Genomic DNA, 12,500 nt, shown 5'->3' on the forward strand with positions numbered 1-12,500 from the left:
GGAGAGGCCGTTCATCCAGACCCTTAGATAAGAGGGGAGGGGGGGGGGGGGAAGAACTCGGTGTCCAATAATTTTTTATTGCTCTAAAAATATGGAGGGGCGGGCACCTCCCCTGGATTCGCCACTGGTATCAGATTATCAGTATGGAATTTCTATGCTGGCGTTGCAAAATATCGAAGCTAGACGTACAAGCGATGTAACACTTCGTAGAGAGTTTGATCTATCCTTCATACATGCACCAATAATTCTCGGACAAATCAAAAGGCTGAAAAATTGCTAAGTTGAGTATGTCACAATAAGAATCACACATCTAAAGTTTCCTTGCGGTATAGTTATTTAGGGTATAACCTGGGGACCAGAGGTTTTTTCTCGCGTGCGACGAGGAACTTCGTCGGCTGCAAGACTTAACCGAAACTGGAAACCGCGCATGAAAAGCCTCTGGCAGCCAGGGCATTTTGGGTACGGTCAAGTCCTAAATAGTTTTGAAAAGTATGTAACAAAGTCTGACCGGCTTCATCACCATTCACTTTAATAATAAATAAAATAATAATAATAAATAATTTATTTCTATAGCGCATTTTTCTAACGCCCAAATGCGCCTTACAGTAACAAATATATTATAATCTATACACTAAAAAATGTAAAAAAAAAATATCTTAAGAATCGGAAAAATCAAAAGTCTAAAAGTCCTAAAAATCAAAAAAAAATAAATGGAAAGTCTAAAAATATGCTTGTCGAAAAAAAAAGGTCTTAAGCTTAGCTTTAAAGATAGATACAGATGCGCTGCTTTTAATCTCGAACAGTGGAAGCGAGTTCCATAGGTAAGGCGCGCACACTGAGAAAGCCCTCAAGCCAATCAATTTGAGCTTGTGCGTTGGCTGCTCCAGTAGAAGTTGGTCAGCAGACCTAAGAGCTCGCCTAGGAACGTAAGGACTAATGAGCTAAGTCAGGGACGTTGGAATCGCACCATGGAGTGCCTTAAAGATGTACAATAAGATCTTAAAAACAATACGCTGACGGACGGGGAGCCAGTGTAGCTCAATAAGTAGTGGTGTGACATGATCAAACTTTCGCTTGCAAGTGATCACTTTGGCCGCCGCGTTCATAACATATTGTAGTCTCTGAATAAGATAATCAGGTAGGCCATAGAGAAGCGAATTACAATGATCTACGCGAAACGTTACTAATGCATGCACTAGTGTTTTGGTTGAGTCAATATTAAGTCATGGACGTACACGACTAATGTTTGTGATGTGATAAAAAGCGGTCCTGCATAGTTCATTGACGTGTTCCTCGAAACTCATGGTATCGTCGGAGACGACACCAATGTTCCGTGCGCTAGATGTGGGCTCCACAGTAGCATCACCCACAGTAATCGTATCTAATGGTGGCTTAGGGCGATGTTTAGCGTGCAGAACCAGGAGTTCAGTCTTATCATTGTTTAACCGGAGATTGTTTAAAAGCATCCATTGGTTCAGCTCACGCAAACAAACTTCAACCCTAGTGCGTGCAGACACAACGTCCTCCACTTTAGTGGTCTTCATGCTAAGGTACAGTTGAGTGTCGTCCGCGTACATGTGAAACCCTACACCATGGCGACGCAGGATAGCTCCGAGAGGAGCGGTATAGACTAAGTATAGGAGTGGGCCCAAGACGGACCCCTGGGGAAGACCACAGGTCTGTTGACGATCAGAAGAACTAGTATCTCTGATTTGGACGAACTGTGAATGACTGGACAGGTAAGACTCAAGTGTAGGAAGAGCCCTGAACACAATTATTACCTGTGATAACTTTGAAGGGTTAATGCATTTACAGTGACGCTGCATTTAGAATAATTTTCTCGGTATCCCATAAGATTGTTAGGGTTTTTATTACCCAAACATTTTTTTTCCCTTTTAAAGTGAAATTGGTTTTAGAGAGATTTAGAGTCACTTTTACGACGGTAAAAAACGGCAAACGAGAATTTGTACCACGTGACCACGTTTTCCCTTTACTTGTCGTTTGCTGTTAGGATTGTTTATTATTGGTTTCACACCAGTTTTATACATAAGAACTGTATGTTGTCTGTTCATTTTTCTGTGTGACTCCTCTCTATTGCTTCCCAGGAGCGTAACGTCCATATACGCGCATACGCTCGTGCGTATAGCTGAAAAAGAACTGAAAAGAGAAAAGAATTTGCAGAATGTCTTTCGTTGTGCTTTAATTCAATTCCAGTCGCGTCTGCGTCGACGCAGATGTAATCTGGGGCGGTACTTTTTGGCATATATGGCTCTCATAAGATAGCCGATCCGATATACTCAAGGGTCCACCTACGATTAGGGATAAAGGGCCGGGATCATCATGACGGATCCTCTTCTCTCCGCTCGGCATACAGCGCAGTGTACTCCAAGGTAGCTTATGTTTGGTTTATGACCTGGAATTGGGGGTAAAAGATCGTTTACTTGACATACTGTACACCGAAGAGGGATGCTTTCGGATGGAATCCAGGGGTTGAGGGCTTGGTATAAACAGGACTCACAGGCATGCACAGGTACTTGATTCCTCCTCCTTTACGCCTTGGTTGCCATCCAGCTACTCGACCTAGCTCAATAAAAAAATAGAAAAGAATGTTTAGTTAATCGCCATATGTTTAATCTGTCTGTCTCTCTGTCAGTATTTATTTATTTATTTATTACAGATGCACTCCACTACATTACAAGCAAATAATGAAATGAAATTAGCTAACACTACTATAAGAAAAAAAAAAAGTTGTGGGGAAGGAGACAACCAAAAGCGCCAATGCGCCATACTAGGGATGCCCCCACTAATTAAAATATAACAAAAATATATACAAATAGAAATCTAAATGTTCTAGTTATCCTTAATAAAGCTTAAAACATTTCTTTTAAAAGTTGCAATACTGTTTGATTCTCTAATATGATTGGGTAAACCATTCCATTCATCTACAACACGGTTAAAAAAAACTATATTTAAAACCGTCAGTTCTACTAAAATTTGGAACAAGGTCCTGTGTGTCATTTTTCCTCAAGTTATAACCTGTATTTCTGTCCTTACAAAATATGAGCTTATTTGAAATGTCAATATCATAATGCCTATTAATTACATTAAAAAAAATGTAACATCTCTAGTGAACCTCCTATTAGATAATGACAACAATTTTAGCTTAGATAGTCTAGTATCGTAATCATCATAAGACCTAGTGATCCAACTGGTAGCTCTTCGCTGAACAGCCTCCAATTTATCAATGTTACGTTTAGTATGAGGGTTCCAAGTTTCGCATGAATATTCTAATAAAGGTCTCACAAGATTACAATAAAGTGTCTTCATGGTATCAATATCCTTTAAGTTCCTACAAGTCCTCTTAACCAACCCTAAAACCCTATTAGCCTTAGCAGTTATTTTATCTACGTGTTGGTTCCATTAAAGATTACTAGAAGTAAATAATCCTAAATCTTTATACACATTAACGCTTTCCAAAGGTTGACCTTCAATATTATACTCTCCAACTAAGGGTGACTTTTTCCTGGTTATTCGCATGATCTTACATTTCTTGATATTAATTCTCATCTTATTCATCTTACACCAATCTGAAATTTTATCTATGTCACTTTGAAAAGTAGACAGATCTTCTTGAGTACTAATAACCCTATACATACAGAGCAATTGAACTGTCCTTACTAATTACCCCTGGTAAATCGTTGATGTAGACTATGAAGAATAGTCCGTCGGTCTGTCTATCTGTTCGTTCGCCCGTCCGCCTGTCCGTCCGTCCGTCTAACTGTCCTTTCGCCCGTCCGTCTGTCTGTCGCTAGGTATGTCTGTCTGTATGTCTCTCTACTCTCTGGTCCTTGTGTTCATTTTCAAACTCTTATTAGGGTGGGTTTCTTTGGGACTATCTAGTCATGCATCAGTGATCCGAGAGCACTCTGATCATGGTACATCAAAAGAACCAATGAATCCTTTCCCAGGCTAGATTCGTCAGTTTCTTTGATGTGCTATAAAGCGAGTGATCTTCAAACACTTGTCCAGATCCGGATCATCCTAATGGAACGCATACTAAAATTAATCAGCATATATTAGGACCTAGCGCATGCCGCCTCGAACACATGATATTTCACACCTTTAACAATAACGTGCCGCAAGACTGACTTCAATCATTTTGAAGAAATGAACCCCCAATAAATTGGTATCTTGTACGGCGTCCAATTACTAGAACTCCTGATTGACTAGAACCCTTCCTATCTTAAAACATTTGCGTATTCAAACTATTTTTGAGAAGTAAATTCTGCACTACAATTTTTAAGTCAAAACGTTAACCTCTCTTTATACCAGGTCAGAATGAAACGCTATTTGATGTCTTTTCAAAAAGCTAAAATCTGTCTTCGCATCAACTGAATCATTATCCAGTTTTGTTATTCAAGACTTCAGTTAAGATGGATACTGGGTTCAATAGATAGGGTGCGTTCGATTGGGAAACCTGGATTTAGATTTTAAAGTCCGGATTTCGGACTTGCAGGCGAACGCGAAATCCGAAAACGGGTTTCAGCGCTGAGATATCTGTTGTTGGATTTCCCTTTTACCGTTGGATTGGGAAATCCGAAAAAGGATTTTAAAAAACTGTCCTTAAGAAATGGTTCGTACATGTACAATCTTGAAAAGGTCTTGAATTTTACTACTCGTCTTGAAAAGTCGTTGAATTCGGTTTAGGCCCTTGAAAAGTACTTGATTTCTTTATTAGGTCTTGAAACGTCCTTCTCAAACTCATTAATAATTCATTAAGAAAATACAAAGGAAATTAATGTTTAATGAGTGTTTGGAAATCGGATGAAACACTGCTTAGTATTTGCATCCTTAATTTCTCCTTCAAAAATGATTTTGTTTGAGAAGAAATATCCAACATTCGACACAGTGTTTCATCACCAGATGAAACACCTCGAAGTTCGTCAAAAATACTCCGCTGCGCGTCGTATTTTCAACTCTCTTCTCGGTGTTTCATCTGGTGATGAAACACTGGATCTCATGTTTGATATATTACTTGAAATTCACAACCTTGTCCACGCCAGACACCTTTTTCTGTAAAATTAGATTATTTTGCCGGGGAAAATTTGGCTCATCCACGGTGTAAGAACCTGTAAAACTCGCTGGTAACGTAAAAACATTTTTGTGCATGAACAATATTTTATTTCTATTTCTTTATTTCAAATGTTATTTCTGTACCTACGATGCAATTGCAAGTCATACCCAGTCATTTTGCAAAGTCTTCAAGGAAAGAAGAATAAAATAACGTGATCAAGGATGGCCGCAGAAGTAAAAATCGTAAATTACTCCAGTTAAGATGGATACTGGGGGTTAAAGAATGCCGATTTATCAAATAAATCTTAGTCCTTGAAAAATTTAATTTGTCCTTGAAAAATCCTTGAAAAGTTCTTGAAATTTGTTTGTCTGAAGTTGTACGAGCCACGTAAAGAACAGCGGTCTTGCACGCGCACGCATAATTAGCAAAAGGAAGACCTCTGTTCACGAGAATAGTTTTGCAAATCCTTTTTCTTATTTCCCAATGTCGCATTATTCGACATTGGAGCGGCAGGTGATTCATACGGCGTTCTTCTCATGTGCCGAATTAAATGCATACATTATGATAATTTATAAATCTTCCCATAAGTCCCACGGAGGACTTGTTACGCATGCCCGTAAGTTTTACGAAGAAGAGAAAATAGGGAGTTTAAGATACGTCGACTACGGACTACGACTACGGTTAAACATGCTACTGCGCATGATCAAAACCACGTGACTGTTCATTTTTCCCACGTAGTCCTGCGGCTACGGTGAGCTGTTGAGCTGTTTCGCGTAGTCGGGACTACGGAGAACATTTTGGTCGTATTTTGCCGTCTCGGTAATTCAAGAATCTCGTCTTTTCGTAAAAAAGTTTTCAATTCACCTGCTTAAAGTGAGAGGGAAGCGAAATATGTAAGTTGTGTCTAATTTCTGCTCAGATTTACGCTTTTAATCCACTGTTGTGACTACATTTTTATCTAGCTAAGCTTAGAATTCAGATTGACGGCCGAGGAGAAGAAAAATCATGCAGGTAATTTACTTTCTCTTCGCACTTGAAAAGTTTCAATGTTTGTTCGAACTGATTAGTGTGTCTTTCTACTTGTGTAACCTTTGTTTATGCGAGTTTTTGTATCGCTTTTGCTGAATGAAAATGATGTAAACATCGTCCAGACAATCGAGACTCGGCATTTCAATACTTCAAACTTCAAACTACATCAGATTAGTAGTCGGAGAAGTCCATCTTCTAAATCTAATAAATGAGCTATTACTATTTCTGTCTATTTCTTTAATATTTGACATAAGTATTCATGGGCGAAAAAAGTAAAACCTGTGTAACCAAAATTTTGTTCATCAATTTCACCCGACGTAATTGCTTCCTTCAAGTATGGAAGAATTTGTTCATTGTTCAAAAGATAAGATCACATGCAAAACTGACTTGCATTTTTGTGAACTGTGATGAAAACAAGAAAATCTTTGCGTGTTGTTTCCCTCTCCGCCTCTTCTCTTGTAGTCTACTGTCTGTAGTGCAATCTTAACGTTCTATATTTGCACGACTCAACCCAGTGCTACAAACAAAGGACAACGCTCGTCCAGCCGTAGTTCGTAGTCCGTAGTCTCAGTATCTTAAACTCCCTAATGGCGGCAAAAGACGGAGAGAACTGTAAACAGTGCAAAAGATGGACCAAATATCGCTGCATTCGCTGCAAAGTAGCCATTTGCAACTTATGTAGCGAGCCAGAGATTGATGAAAGCGTGGACGGGTGGATAGGTGGGAAGAATGTCGGCTACTGTTTTGAGTGCGAAACTGTAAGGCCCGTAACCGAGTTGCTGATCGCAAGTAGGCACAGTTATGAAGAAGTTGAAGAAAAGATAGAGCGGCAGATGAAGTCTACAGTGAAAAGGAAAGGTAATCTTCTTTCGCTAATAAAAGTGATAATCAGCAAGAAGCTGTCACAAACAAGAAATGTAAACACCCGATGTAGTTATGTTTGCAGTTTATCTCATGCGTGATTCATTCTCTTTTCCAACACAACAAAATCATCGCCGAAGGAATTCCAGCATTCAAGGTTTCCTTTGTTGCTTTAAAGTAAGCATAGGTGCAAGTTAGGTGATAAAAATTGATCAACAGAAGGGTATAATTAAAAAACTTGAAACTGTAAATTGCTTGTGTTAATGTTTATATTTATCCCTCTGTGGAAGGTCAATAATAGTGGCCATGTTGTGGTTCAATTTTTTCCTTGGTTTGAATTTTATTTTCCTTTGTTTTGGGGTATGGTAATGTATGATAATGAGTTTGAACCAAAGGAAAGTAAAATTTAAACCAAGAATAAAATTGAACCACAACAGCCATAATGTTAACTTGGATTACAGTGACATGAATTACTTGTTTGGCATGTGCCCTGGAAGCAGTCATGTGCCATTTCTTATTAGAGAAGTGTACATTTTTTGTACATCTGGTATCACTGCCAGCATCCAGGGAACAACAACTTTGAATCCATTTACTTGTCATCACTTTGGTTTGTGATTTTCCCACTTAAATCGGAAACTTATGTTGTTATTTGGGTTTCAAATTTATTTTTCTTTGTTTCCAGCTCATTATCATACATTACCATACACAAAGACAAAAGAAAAGAAAATCTAAACCAATGATAAAATGGTAACACAACATATATTTCAGTCTCAGTTAATGAGCGATCTAGTTCATCTACACTGGATTCTGGCAGAAAACTTTCAGTGTTTAATACTAGAAACGTGAGTGTCTCGCAGGACCTCATGAAGCTCAGGGAAACGCATGGCGCTGAAGATTTCAGTTGAAGACACAAATTAGTCGTTGAATGTCTTTAATATTTTTATTGTATGCTTATTGCTTAGCACAGATTCATTAGCCCTATATTTATGAATCTATTTTGAAAGGATTTCTGACTGCGTATTGTCATTTGTATGGCATTGTTCCATCAACAATGTTCACCATGTATAAAAGGTGGTAGGGATTGATACAAATTTTAAAATAAAAAAAAATGTGAAGAGAGACTTTGGTCAGATAAAAAAAGAAAAAATAGCAAAGCTAGAATTTGGTGGATTTGATCCAAGTACCTCTAGCTTGCAACGGTCTAGAGTTCTAACCGCTAGGCCACAAAGGCTGCATGTATGCCTCTCCTTTGCCTGTGTGTGATCTCCTAGCTTGATAGAGTCTTAGCACCTTCGATTCGTGAGGGTTTAAATTTAAGCAGGGTTCCTTTTGAATGGTTTTAATTTGAATAGATGGTTTTTACAATAATCACAGCAATAAAAAATATGACCTCTAGGCAGACAAATACAAGTGCAACTTTTGAAGCAATTTTTTTTGGTTTTCATGGGTTTACATTAAGACATGTGAGAATTTAGTGCTGCAATATTTAAAACTTTTGTTCATTTTCCTCAGTGCTGTTGATAGTGATGATGATGAAGATGGTGAGGATGAAAGTCTCAGCCGGGGCCTGTTTGAAAAAAAGAAGAAAAGCCAAAAATGTTCTAAGAATAAAAGTGGAAGGAAGGCCAAATGGAGTCAAAGTCTATTAGGGGATTTGGTGGACATTGTAATATCTTATGATTATTACAAGAATAAATTCATACTGACCAACACTAAAAACCAGAAAAATGGAGAAATATACAAAAAGGTTCTGGTCGAACTTAAGGAAAGGGCTGCTGTGAGAAATGAAGAAGTTCCATTTGATCATGTTCAGTTGCGAACAAAGTTCAAGAAAGCCATTGCTGAGTGCAAGAAGACTTCTCTCACCATGAAGACTAGCACAGGAATAAAGAGATTTATTGACGAAAAAGGCTATGGTCCATGGTTTAACAGCCTATTTGCTATTGCCAAAACTCGGGATGCATGCAGACCTGAACTTGCAGTAGAGTCTTCATTTGTTCGTACACAATCACCATGTTTACCAGATTCAGAAGCTAGTGCTGCTGAAGCATCACCTGACACATCCTCATCTGAAAGGAAAGAGAGAGTTGTGGCTACAAGGAGAAGGAAGAGAAAGACAGATGAGTCTTTACATGAAGTAATTGACCTAATCAAGACTGCCATCAACAATGATCCGGTGAAAGAAGTCCTTTCGTACATGAGTGATCAGGCTCAAAAGTCTCGTGAACATGAACGTAACATGCTACAGATGCTTCTGCAAGCTATGCCCACACAGCATGTTCAACCAACCCTACAAGAAAGAGCTACAGCAGCGGCCAACTTACATGGACTAATTGGAAGTGACAGTAGGCAGTATGGTAATCAGATGTCAAGTTCTGTTCATCCTGGAGACTTAAACTACCAAAATTTTTGGTTTTCTTGAAGTTTCCACCAACTATGGTCTTGTTGAGTTTATTGACTTTTAAATGAAGGGTTGAAAGTGAAGCAGGTGTACACTTATGTAATTACTTGATGTTGAAATGCTAATTAACCCTTTAAGCCCTAGGAGCGATCAGCATCAAATGTCTCCTTATCACAGCAATGCTTTGTAAAACAGAGTGGTCATGACAATTAAGGACATGATCACACAAGATGGGCTTGCTTGATATTTTATCAACTTCTCCACATTCTATAGGAAATAAATAGGGGTAATAAATGAGGATTTAGATTTTGATCTTAGGGTTTAAAGAGATAATTGTATATAAAATTGATACGAATCTGCTGAATTATGGTGTGGACATGTATGTAGTCTTCAATTTCACTCAAAAATATTGGCTAAAAATTCCCTAATTTGGGCAGTGCTCAATTATTATAATAAGTCTATTACATATTCCTGTTTCATTTTTAGCCCTTGAATTGTACCACTAGAGTGATGCAACTAATGTTGTACCCGTGAAATACAGGGACTCTTGGCATTCATGGAAAATTCTCAGGCGCCAGAAAGCCTTTTTGCTTGTGACTCTATATTTTACTAGCATTTGCAACAGGGAAAAACAACATGTTTAAAAGTGTCTTTACCCAGGATCTTGCTTGTTCAGAAACAGAAGTATCTAATCACTATAGTTTGTCTTTGTGCAACTGACTGACTTTCCCATGACAGTGCTGGTAAAAATTAGTTGGATGGTTTGGAGAAAATTTTGCTAAAAAGCAGAGGCGCAAGTCCTTGATAAATGTTTTCTAGTTGATGTTTGCTTTGTACCTGCAAAGACAGTTTCTTCTGATGTTCACTTAAACTACGATAACAGTTGTGTTAACAAATTTATTCTTAATATTGTAGAAGTTGTATTACCTACAGACTTGACACCCGCTAACTACTACTTAAAGTACATTGTACAATGCAAGTCCAAGCTACTGACTTAAACTCGACAGTTGTGTCATCATGGGCCCTTCATAATGGATACTATCACTTCATTAGAAACACTTGGTGCGAAATTTTATCATCAATATAAATAGCAGAATGCATTCAAATGTTGTGTTATGGTGTTGAAATGTGAAACATGATGCACTTCATGGGTCATGTAAAACCCCTTTGAACATTACATTCTTTCAACATATAAAGTTCATCTGTTATAAATTGAAGCACGCAGTTTACAGTACTTTGGGTGGGCTAATATTATAAAAGAAGCCTTCCTTGTTACAAAACGTAGTGGAAATAACTGAATGGGCCCATTACAAAACTCCAATAAATGTTGCAAGAAATATTTGGTTTAACTCGTTCACTTTAATTCAGAACCTTCTCTTTCCCTCCAAAACATATCTGCTAGCGCGCTCCTGAGTTGAGTTGAGTTGCCTGGGAATTGGAGTCTGGTAGCTTTCTACAACAGGTCATCTCTAATGCATCCCTTAATGTGCGACTATCTCTCTTCGCATTTGTAAGTGGGTCGCTAGTAATATCTAGCTTGCTGCAGATGGTATCACCCTTTTCAATGCAGATGTTATGCAAAACCATGCAAGCAAGGGTTGTTGTTTTGGCTTGACAAGGTTCACTCTCGTTTTTCCTCAAAAGCACCCTCCACCTTCCTTTAAGTTGCCCATATGCTCCTTCTGTGACCATCCTAGCACGACTTTTAACCTGTAATTAAAGTATCTCTGCTTCTCTGTGAGTACTGCATTTGTGTAGGGCTTCAATAGCCACGGTTCGAATGGGAATGCTGAATCCCCAATAATGAGTGGACCAATGTTCACATCAGCAACCTTATGTGCAATGTCTGGAATAAAATCGTGTTCGTTTAGCTTTTCCCAGAGTTCTGTTGCCTGGAAAATGATAGCATCATGGGAGTTACTAGGGAAACCGCAGCTGCCCCAAATAAACCTATATTTTGAGTCTACCATAGCCATCAATACCACGGAATAGAAGTTCTTGAAATTGTGGTACTCTTTACACGATGCAGCTCCTCCTGGTGGACATTTAATAGGTATGTGGCAGCCATCAATTGCAGCCCAACAGAAGGGAAACTGCCACCTTTCGTTCATTTCCTTCATCTTATCTTTAAAGTCCTCCTCAGTGCATGGCATATGCTTCTTGACACAGTCCTCCCAAAGGTCTTCAACGATCGATTGACATACCTGAGTTACAATCTCATGTACAGTTGAAACACCCAATCCAGCCATTTCCGCTATGGTGTAGTAATAATCACCTCTTCCGAGCCTATAAAGGCAAATGCCTAGCCGACATTCGGGTGATATGGGGTCTTCGTTTACTGTCTGGCGTTCCAAGTCGTTTCGAATCCGGTTCAGAATGAAACTGAATGTATTCTTTGAAATTCTGAAAGTTTTCTTGAATCGTTCATCGGTATATGTTGTCCAAACCATCTCCCACCAGCCGTTGCTCCTGAGCAGACGCCGGCAAGATCGTACATGAACCATCTCCGTGGCTAAATTCTGCTTACGCGAGAGCAACAAAATCCCTGCCAAGGACAAAAGAAGAGCTATCCGTCGTCTTCTTAATGCAATAAGCATTTGCGCACTTTCGGAAAACATCCTCCTACGTTCGCTTCCCCGAGAAATAGCTCTAATCAGAGCTATCCTCTCCTTCACAGCCACCATCTTTGAAAGTTGAATTATGGCGCGAAGATATGATATCGGACCCAGGCCTTTTTCTTTCTCCCTACAACACACGACACACGGTGCGCCATCTGAATCAGATGTCGCGCCAATGTTGCTCCAAAGTCGAACCAAACTCAGTTAGGTTCGGAACATGAGTGGAGCGGCGTCTGAACCGGGTTTAGCCGCCGAACTCGGGAAAATAGTCCAGTGACAGAATTGAGCTGACTTTCATAAACGAGCGAATATATTGGCAATCTTCCACTTAAATCTCAAAAAACGGATATCTAACAATTTCTGAACGGTACATTTTTGCCCCCGCAGGGTTCCGGCCCAGAGGCCGGAACCCGAGGAGGCACCCTAATGTCCCCCGCGTAAAGAAAAAGTATTGTATCGTCGTACTGTTAGTATGCGAAAATTTTCTGGATTTGATGAAACTAGGCGCGCACGGTGG

General features: G+C 39.2%; 1 pseudogene; it reads right to left on the reverse strand.

The window, feature by feature from the left end:
- The window catches only part of LOC140948801 (pseudouridylate synthase 7 homolog), an 87,510-nt pseudogene that overhangs the window by 57,410 nt on the left and 17,600 nt on the right, over nt 1-12,500 (reverse strand).

This window comes from Porites lutea, chromosome 1, assembly GCF_958299795.1.
Source record: "Porites lutea chromosome 1, jaPorLute2.1, whole genome shotgun sequence".
NCBI lineage: Eukaryota > Metazoa > Cnidaria > Anthozoa > Scleractinia > Poritidae > Porites > Porites lutea.